Source organism: Mycteria americana, chromosome 14 (genome assembly GCF_035582795.1).
Source record: "Mycteria americana isolate JAX WOST 10 ecotype Jacksonville Zoo and Gardens chromosome 14, USCA_MyAme_1.0, whole genome shotgun sequence".
Classification (NCBI taxonomy): domain Eukaryota; kingdom Metazoa; phylum Chordata; class Aves; order Ciconiiformes; family Ciconiidae; genus Mycteria; species Mycteria americana.
The window spans coordinates 17,053,156-17,061,951 of record NC_134378.1 but is presented as its reverse complement, the minus strand read 5'-3'; the positions used below and the strand labels follow the sequence as shown (position 1 = coordinate 17,061,951).

General features: G+C 55.4%; 1 protein-coding gene across 1 annotated transcript in view; it reads left to right on the top strand.

The window, feature by feature from the left end:
- Nucleotides 1-1,709: 1,709 nt before the first annotated feature.
- ZGPAT (zinc finger CCCH-type and G-patch domain containing) overlaps nt 1,710-8,796 on the top strand; it is a 42,923-nt gene continuing 35,836 nt past the window's right edge. The window contains exon 1 of the mRNA XM_075517510.1: nt 1,710-1,719. The gene's annotated coding sequence lies outside the window, so the exon portion shown is untranslated. The remainder of the gene's footprint in view (nt 1,720-8,796) is intronic.

Here is an 8,796-nt window from a genome sequence, read left to right as displayed (position 1 = left end):
TTAGGCTCTCTTCAGTGTCTCCAAATGGCGATGTTTGAGAAGTTGTGCATATTAAGTGTGTTTATGGACTGGCTACTGGTTTCAGTCTGGTCTCTTACATGCTTTTGTTCTGAGCAAGCAAGGCTTTGCTGGCTGGTGGTTGTTATCCCTATTTTATCTTGAGAGATGGTACGGGTGGTGGTGCTCTACTGGTATAAGACCTAGCAACTGGGTTTTTTCCTAGTCGCAAGCCCGCTGTTCAACGTGCCAAGCCGGGGACGGCAGAGCCCTGCCAGAGGCAAGGGGGTGGCTGGGGGTCCCAGGAGCCGCGGGCTGTGCCGGTAGGGGAGGCCACGAGGAGTTTGTGACCCGGGAACCGGTGGGGTTTGTGCGACGGGCGGCAGCAGCAGCCCAGGGTGCAGATCACAGCTCGCTCTCTTGCCCTTCTCACAGATGAAGATGGCAAACTATGACATTAACAGGGACGTAGTACAAAAACCATCGGATTTCCCACCTGCCTGCTCTGTGCGTTAGGAAGTGATTTGTGTGTAGGTGTGTTTTCTTCTCTTCCTTGATTGGAAAGTTTAAAAACAAGAAAAAAGCGAAACTTTTTTCTCCGCTAGCTATTGGGAATGGGTTGCAGCTTTCCCCTTCTTCTCTGCCTTGTGGCACCGTTCGTGATAGGGGAGACGGTGTCTGGGAGAAAATGGGAAGGCAGGTTTTCAGGTATAGAGTACGCTGTGCTCTTCATGGGCTCGGCAAGGAGCTCTCCTGCTTTTACACCAAAAAGCAGGTAAATTCTGTGCTTTTTCTTCTTTTTCTGTACTTTTTCAATTCCTGTGCTGGGTGTACAGGGACACCAGAGCAGGTAGAGCTGGAGTGGAGGGACAGCGAGCTCTCCAGCGTGTGCCTGCCTTTGTAGCACATAAAGCACTTTGCAGAGCTGCCCTTGGATTTTCTCGCCTTTGGAGGGAATCCGGTGAGACGGGGCAGAAGGACAAAGTACACGAGTCTGATGTATTTAAGCAGGGGCAGTGCAGAGCGAGCAAGCACCGGTAACTGCGCTCCCGCGTGGAATGCCAAGCGCTGTACCTGTAGGGCTGAGTTCAGTTTCCATTGAAATCCTTGGGGTCCAAGACTTACGGCAAAGTGTCACCTGTGAGATATTTGAACGCTGACCTCCTCAGCTGCTGGATGTTGTTATCCCACTAAAGGTAACTTTAAGTGTTTTAGTGTTAGAGTTGGAGGTAGAATGTCCCCCTCGGTGCTCCTGAAAGGAGAAAGTGGAAGCCCTGAGCCGGCTTCAAGCATGCATTGCCTAACCACTGAAAGTCTGGGCAGTTTGAGCAGCGTTCGTGCCCCGAGGGCGTGCGGGAGGCAGGACGGGGTCTCACGCCGGAGCCCGCGGGCAGAGCAGGGGGCCGCTCGCCTTCTCAGCCACAGCAGCCCCACAGCCCCGGTTTCGCCGCTTACAGCCCTGGCGAGCGATGGCACATCTGGGCTGTGTTTGGGGGCAAACCGTGCCCCCCACAGCCAGAAACAAACCCTGTTACTGGAAAGTTATTTTGCATTTACAGCCAGGGAGAACAGAGCGTTCGCAGGGGAATTTCCCTGCCTTTCCCCAGCCAAAAACCGATCCTCACCGTACCAGCGCACAACGTGCGGCTCCGCAAATCCCACCTCCATCCTCGCAGGTAAATACACCCGCCGGCCCCGAGGCGTAGAGCAGAGGGAGGGCAAGCAGCGTTCAGGCGCGGGCGAGCGCCGGGCTGCGGGGCCGGGCGGGCGAGCGGAGCCGGTGCCCGCCGCCCCGGGAGCCGGGGAGGCGGTGAGGGGGCCGGGCGGGCCGCGATGCCGTGGGCCGCTTGCGCAAGAGGGGTCTTTCCCACGGGCCGGGCTATAAAGGTGCTGCCGGCCGAGGGGAGCGGCGCGGCGCGGCGCGGCGCGGTGAGGGCCGGGGGTGCGGGGCGGGGAGCGGAGCCGAGCCGCTCCCGGGGAGGAGCCGCTCCCGGGAAACGGAATGGGATGGGGAGGGATGGGATGGGATGGGATGGGATGGGGAGGGAGGCCTCGGCGGCGGCGGCGGCTGCTGCTGCTGCTGCTGCTGCTGCTGCTGCTCCGCCACCTCGCCCGCTTCTGCTCCCTCCTTGGCCGCAGCCGCTGCTGCGGGTCCCGCCGGCCCCGGGCTGGGGGGGACCTTCCTCCTCCTGCCGCTTCTGCCCGTCGGGGCGATGCGGGCGTCAGGAGCGCGGCTGCAGCCTTCCACCGGCAAACCGGTTTTCCGCCACGCTGTAAGACTCTGCTTCTGTGCCTGGGCTGGGGAGAGCCGGTTTGAGGGAAGGACGGTTTGAAAAGCAGAGGAGAAAACGCAGCCAAAAGGGTCTTTATCTGTCTCTCTCTTTCTGCTCTAAGCTAGATAACTGGAACCCTCTCTGTCTCCCCAGGTTTCTGATCACGGTGCTCAGAAGGCCTCGGCGCTATGCTATCCTGCCACGTGCTGAATTTAAGGCATCCATCTAAGGTAACGTACCATCTGCTCTTAAGTTTGGGCACGCGTGCTTTGAAAAGGAAAGGGAGGATAAACAAGACTCTGGGATTCTCCAGTCCTACACCAAGTATCTGGGTTTCCCAAAAAGTTTATTGTTCCTATAAAGCACACTTGTATTTGCTTGTTTGGAAAACTTCCCTTCTGCTTCTTGATCTGCAAAGGTTTTACTGCAAACGGTGGGGAGCTGACTGGGGTGAAAAGAGCGGGAGGATGTGCTGGAGCTGCTTTTAGTACCGAGAGAGGGAAACGGGGTTGTGAAGGCACCACAAACTGGGTTTGAGAAGCATCGTGTGGGAAGGACGCTTTGTCACCTGGGATGGCAAGCGGAGGGCGATGGGGACGCACGTGGGGGGCAGCGGCTGGTCCCCGGTACCACTGTTGCTTTGCTGCTGGGGCTGGGGAGAGCATGAGGTGGGAGAATAATTTCTTGCATCTACAACGGTAACGAATTCTGTAACGCAGCAGCCGTGTTCGCTGCTTCTGCCTCTGCGAGAGGACAAGCTAAGGGCTCTTTGCGCTCTCTGTGCTGTAGTGGATGTTTGCCCCTCTCCTCCTTTTCCTGGCTGAGCTCGGCTCCGGCACCCGACCCACTTACCAATGGAAGGATGCTGTGACGAACGAGAAGCTCACCTGCCAGCAGTGTCCGCCGGGGACCTTCGTGGCACGGCACTGCACCAGGGACAGACAGACGGTGTGCAAACCCTGCCCGGATTTGCACTACACGCAGTACTGGAACTACCTGGAGAAGTGCCGGTACTGTAACGTCATCTGCGAGGAGAAGCAGGTGGAGGTGCAGCAGTGCAATTCCACTCACAACCGCGTCTGCCAGTGCCAGGAGGGCTACTACTCAGAGATAGAGTTCTGCATCAAGCACTCCGAGTGTCCGCCGGGCTTCGGTGTAGAGAAACTGGGTACGTACCCTAGCCAGGCGGCTGCGGCAGCGGTGTGCGTGCTTGCGAGGCTCTTGTCATCCCGAAATCTCTGCTGGAGCTAAAAATCAAGGAGAAAGCGGCTGATGATTGCCCGTAGCCTGACTTTACTCCCTTTTTGCTCACCAGCACAGTGCTGTCCTTGCTGGCGTGTGAAACTACTCCTCGCCTCTTCCCCAAGGAGTGAGTTGTTTGGGTTTTTTCCCCCTGCTTTCACTTTGAAAGGTTTTCAAAGTGAAAGCACCATGCTTAGATGGAACACGGCAATCCCGGTTGCTTGCTTCACCTGCTGCAGCAGGCAGAGCCGGGCTGTGATTCACCCATCCCCGGAGCAGCAGCTTGCGCTGCCAGGGCTCTCGGCAGGTGGAAAGGTCTGAGCGGCTCCTGCTCCTCCGTTGGCTCCCTTCTCCTTGCAGGCAGGTAGCCAGGGCGTGGGGAATGCTAATTATCTGGACTGCTAATGATGCAAGGGCAGGGCTGGTGAATGTGTGTAGCTCTGGGGCTAGGTTTTGCGGTTTTTATTGAGCAATTTGGAGAGGCTGTATTCAAAACATGAAATGGATGCATGGACAGGTTCCAAAAACCGTAAGATCAGCCTTGTTTCGATTCACGTCTGGGGGAGATTCACGAGTCCGAGGCTCCATCCCCTGGCGAGATGTAAGTCATGAGAGATTTTAGGGGGTTCACTTCTCCATTGCTTCCCCAGCACAAATTTGCCTGCTCCCTTAGTTTCCCCCATTTGTATGTGCACACAGTTTCTAAAAATACAAGTTGCTTACGAGCGGGTTTCCCTCTCACTCTCCCCTGAATCACTGAGGACCGGGCTCTGTCTGGAAACCACAGCTGGGTATAATAAAACAGTGTGGGCAGCATCAGCAAAACCAGCATTATCTTGCTTCATGCTTTGAAGTGTGGAGGCTTTTGAAGTCCGTCCCATGTGCGGCACAGAAGAGCTCCAGGCTCGCAGGCCAGAGGAGAAATACCTGGTGTCTTCAGCTGATGCTTATGGTTGAGGTTTGGGGTTTAATTTCTCTATAGGACGTGCCTGTTACAAAATGCAGTAATGGGGCAAGGGTGAATTAGGACTCCAACCAACGTGGGGAAGCCCTTTGAAATTAAACATCAAATTTGGCTGGAGGGTTGGCTGTAGGACTGAGGAGCCATGCTGGGGCATTTGAGGAGAAACTAATTATTTGTTATTATTATTATTTATTTACAAATGGCTTCTTGTGCGGGGAATGACGGCACCCCAGCCATCTGAACCCCACAGCAAGGACAGAGCATCCAGCGCGGGTGGGCAGAGCCCTGGGGCTGTGAGCGCTTGTGTCGGGACGGGGACGATGCGGACCCTGTGACTGCGGAGCGGTGGCTGCGGGGCTGTGGGCAGACCTCGCTGCCTTTCGGGTTGGACGGGTGCTTTCATCTGTGTGCGGTTCCTCTGGGGATGTGGGCTCTTCGAGGATTTCCCATTTGCAAATAGTGACTCAGGTGCTGGGATCATCAGCTGAGCTGGCTAGGACTTCTGGTAAAGCCAGAGCGATAGCCTAAAGTGGGTTGTAACAAGGTAGAAACCTTGTTCTTAACTAGATATATGAAGAGGAGACAAAGGGGTGTGACGTTTGCTGCCATCAGGGCCGTTCCCTCTTCTCCCAAGGAATGCACGAGGTGCCCTGGTGTGATCTCACTCATGTGGCACCGTCCCTGTGAAACAGCGGTGGGTCTGGCCCGGAGCCTGGGTGGGAAACTGCAGTGCTGCAGAAGCGAGCAGAGCTTTCACCTTCTCAGCAACTTTTACTTTCACTTGGGCAGGAGCCTCCCGACTCCGCTGTGAATCAAAGGGCTGGTTTGGCACTCAGCTTACCCATCGTCCCAGCTGGTGTCTCCTGCCCAGGAGGTGGCCCTTTTCAGCAGCAGATGAGATCTCCTCTTGTGTCTGGAGGCCAGTGACAATTTGTCGGCACATGTTGAATGCTTTGGCTTGGGAAATGACTAGGGAAAGAGTCACTGTTTGCCCTACAAGTGGATGCTTCCCATGGGAGTTGCAGGCAGTGATCATTTCCGAAACATCGCCCTCGTGCTCGAATGGTGTCTGGCACTCTTTGCTCTTCCAGCATTGTCCCCAGCTCCTGCTCCTGCTCCCTTGCCAGCTTGTCACCCTGGGCTGATGGTCCCCTTGCCTCCCCGTGCGCAGGTACCCCCTTCGAGAACACCCAGTGCCGCGCCTGCCCCCACGGCTTCTTCTCTTCCTCCAACTCCAGCACCAAGCCGTGCCAGCCACACCAGGACTGCGAGAAGCAGGGGAAGATAACCAATGTGCAGGGCAACCAGTACCACGACACCCTCTGCACCTCCTGCAGACCAGGGAGAAGCAACAGCACGCAGGGACCAGGTGAGCTGCAGCTCTGCGGGCCGGGGGGATGCCAGGACCACGATGCTGCCAGGGCGAGAGTGAACTTTCTGGCAACTGTTTCCTACCTAGATGCAAAATGAGGTGAAATAGCTTATAAAAGTGTGGAGTGATCCGTAATTAATAATAATTATGGGTAAAATATAATCTGTTTGCCTTCCTCCCCCTCCAGGGACGGTCCCGTAGGGCAAGGGCAGGCTGCAGGGCTTAAGCAATGGCCACTGCTCAGCCAAAGCCCATGCGGGCTCCTTGCTCAGTGAGAACAAAGAGCTGGCAGTGAAATCCTGCTGGTTCTTACCAGGGACTGGGATAACTGGGGATGCTGGGACACAAGGACAGTTTTGGCAGCCGTTCAGCTGTAACTGATAGCTCGCAGTGATCACCGATGGTTGGCAGTCATGTAAACAGACGTGGTGTGACAGGCTGAGCCACCCAGCTCGGCTCCTCGTGTGCCTCCCACGCTCACTTCTCCGGGGCTTTCAGCTGGTTTTCCGGGAAGCTTTTATTGCAGCCGCAACCTTGTCTCGTGCAGGTTGAAGGGAGCAGAGTCCAAAGTACAGCGGAGCTGAGCACAGGGTGGATTTTGACCTGTTAGGTGAAACAGTAGAGACGTGGTGTCAAGTGTGTCACCATGATAGTGCAAATGTAGCGCTGAGCCAAGGGGGAAGCTGAAGATTGGGCAAGAGCTGCCAGCAGGCACAGATCACTGAATCACAGAATCATAGAATACCAGCTTGGAAGGGACCTCGAGGATCATCTGGTCCAACCTTTCTTGGCAAAAGCACAGGGCAAAGGAGCAGGGGAGGGCGATGGGCTGGCTCCGCGGGTGCTTTGTAACATGCACCCCAACATGTTAGGGGATGAGAAAGGGACTGAAAACCATCTCAAGGGCCTGATGTCAGTTGAGGTGAGGCAGGCAGCCGTTGTGAACCACCCACTCTACCCTGAGCATCCAGCCAAGATACACAGGAGACAAATTCACCATGACTGACCTGGGTGCCAATGAACCTGCACCCTTGCACTTCAAAAAAAAAAAAAAAAAAAAAAAATCATAGAGCCATAGAACAGCTCAGGCTAGAAGGGACTTTGAAAGTTCATCAGTCCAACCTTTAATGGGAAAGGAAGCCTGGATGAGATTATCCAGCACCCTGTCCAGCCACATCCTGAAAACCTCCAGCAATGGGGACTCCACTGCATCCCTGGGGAGGTTGTCCCAGTGGTTGACTCTTCTCACTGTAAAAAATTAATTTCTTCCATCAAGATGAAGCTTGAGCTTCAGTAAGAGCTTCTCCTCCATGGTGATCAGGCGAGGAGGCTGTTCCCCGCAGCAGTGCGCGAGAGGAGCTCTTGCCTTTCCGTCCTCTCCTGGCAGAGCCAACACGGGGCATTTCTCCTTACAAAGCCTGACGCACGCCACGAGCTCCTTGCCAGGAGCGTGATCCTGCCGGAGAGAGGAGATGGAAAGCTCTGTCATCAGTGGGACGCGGTCCCGGGGAGGGAGAAGTGGTCAGGTGAGAGCAGCGTCAGCAGCATGTGCGCTGCCGCTTGTTAGGCAATGGCACCCGCGGCCAGACCGGCCTTTCAACTATTTATAGAGCCAGAGGAGGCCTGTGAGCAATGGGAGCCAAGGGGTATTTTTAACTCCGGTTTGTCATGATTTCGCTCAGGAGGCGCACGGGCACCTGCCTTCCTCCGTGCTGCAACAGCAATTGCAGGAGCAATTCAATATAAACCCAGAGTTTGCAGGAGAGGCAGAGTCTGGGTGAGGGAGCCTGACCCACCCCACTATAACCAGTTAAACCGTCCCCAGTTTACAATGGCACAAAACTGGGCTAGTCTCTCCTTGACTGAGTAATCATTTGGCCTTGATCTCTTGAAAAGTCTTTGTGATTTCATTCCTTATGCTGGACGCACTCCAGCAGCGCTTTAAACCAGCTGGGACAGGGTCTGTCCAAAAGCCCTGACCTGGGCTGCGCCTGGGGCTGGTCCTGTCCCGAGATGTAAGAATCTGCATGGGAAAATAGAAACTTTCAGGAAAAATAACGTGTAAATACTTACTGCGATTACTTCAGTTTTTCTGTAGCTTCCCTCTTCCCCTATTCCCCCGCAGGAAGGAACAGGGAAAAGGTATATTTACTTTTTTCAAAATTACAAGCACTTTTACACGTTGTTTTCTAATCGCCCTGTATACGATGGGCTGCCGCTGGGAAATCCAGCCTGCGGCGAGGGCTGGACCCAGCCTTCCAGAGCAGTTAGCTAGCAGAGATGGGCGTTAGCCAGTTAACAATACCGTATTTGGTGCTTTCCTCCTTCTTCTTCCTTCCAACCTCACTTTTTCCACTTGCAAAATGCTTCTTCTGACCCGCTTGTTCCACTGCACACCTGCCAGCAGCACGAGCCAGCTGCCCTCCCTCTTCCCCCTTGACTTACGCAAAGGATGAGCCTGTTGCAAACCAGATGCTGCTGCATCCTTGGGCAGGGACCTGCGTGCATGGGCAGAGCTGGGCAGGTGGTCCCCAGCTCGCGTTCATGGATGTGTGTGGCCGTGTGAGCTAAAATACCCTCCCGGATCTGGAAGAGGGGTTGTGAGAGGCAGGTTTCCCAGCAGGGCTCACTAGGCTGGGACCCCTGGTCCAAGCCGTGGCTGGAGAGCAAGTGCCCAGGTGAGGACAATGTCATAGAATCACAGAATGGTTTGGGTCGGAAGGGACCTTTCAAGGTCATCTAGTCCGACCCCCCTGCAATGAGCAGGGACATCTTCAAGTAGAGCAGGTTGCTCAGAGCCCCATCCAACCTGACCTTGAATGTTCCCAGGGATTGGGCATCCACCACCTCTCTGGGCAGATGTCCCACAGAGAGGCTCGGTAGGGCTGTGACCTGCTCTCCTGGTGTCCCACGGTCACCTTCCCTTTAAGCTCCGGGCGTTTTTCTCC